A 1,164-nucleotide genomic window follows, 5' to 3' on the forward strand; every position below is an offset into this window, starting at 1 on the left:
AAAAAAAAAAAAAAAAAAAAAAAAAAAAATAAACAAATTTTTATTAAAAAAAAAAAAAAAAGAGTTTTGAGAGTAACTTTAAATTTTTTTGTCAAATAACATTTTAAAAAGTGACATTGTTTCCATTTTCACATTTTTTTTCTTTTTACAGATTTGATATTTTGTTGAAATAAGCTTTCCTCTTAGGATCAAAGATATATTTCTATTGGTCAGGAAGGATGTTTAACAACATTTTACTGGTCAATGTGCAAATATGGAAGAGGCTTGAAGTATGCTTGAAGTGAAGAGAATGTGATCTTTGAAATGCAATTTGAAAAGAATTTGTCAAACTGAGTCTGAAACACAGAACTTATGAAAAAAAGTCCATCCATTTTCCGTAATGCCTATCCCAAGCAGGATCGAGGGGGATACTGGTGCCTATCCAGCTGTCTATGGCCTAGAGGCACCAGTTCATTGCAGTGAAAATACAACATCTGTAAAATATAATTTTGAAAATATCAAATATGAAAATATTAAATCTGTACAAGAAAAGAAGAAAATAAAACATTTTAAATTTCAAAAATTTAACAAATGTAAAAAATAACAAATATAGACAAACAGTTTCCTTATATAGAAAACTTTGAATCAATCTGACTGGATGATCTGGTGAACTGTAAAGTGTCTTGAGATGACGTGTTGTGAATTGGCGCTATATAAATGAACTGAATATAACTTAAAAACAAGTTTTGTATTTGGATTTGACCTTTTTTTTTATTTGTCAAATTGACTTTTTTTTTTCAAATTTACATTTATAATGTGTTCTTTACATTTTCCAATGATGGAACAAACTGAACTGTCCAGAGATGAAGACTTATCAAAGTAAATCTTAATAATTTCCCCAGCATGCCGACCTGTCTAAGGTGGTCTTAAGAGGACAATCCAGTAAGTAGAGTTTTAGCACCACTTGGTTTTATTTCCCCCCGTGGCTTCCTGAAATACGGAGAGTTCTCCCACAGAATGATGAACAGTTCTGACCCGTGTTTCCTCACACAACTCCGACACTCCAGAAGAGGAAGAACAGAATGACTTGTCTGAAAATAACTTGACATGATGAACGGTTCTGCAGCAAATGTGACCGCTACATACATATTTGAAACCAGCTCTAACGCTGTGGAAGTGATGGTG

The sequence above is a fragment of the Cyprinodon variegatus genome, unplaced genomic scaffold (genome assembly GCF_000732505.1).
Source record: "Cyprinodon variegatus isolate N-32 unplaced genomic scaffold, C_variegatus-1.0 Scaffold700, whole genome shotgun sequence".
Taxonomy (NCBI): Eukaryota; Metazoa; Chordata; class Actinopteri; order Cyprinodontiformes; family Cyprinodontidae; genus Cyprinodon; species Cyprinodon variegatus.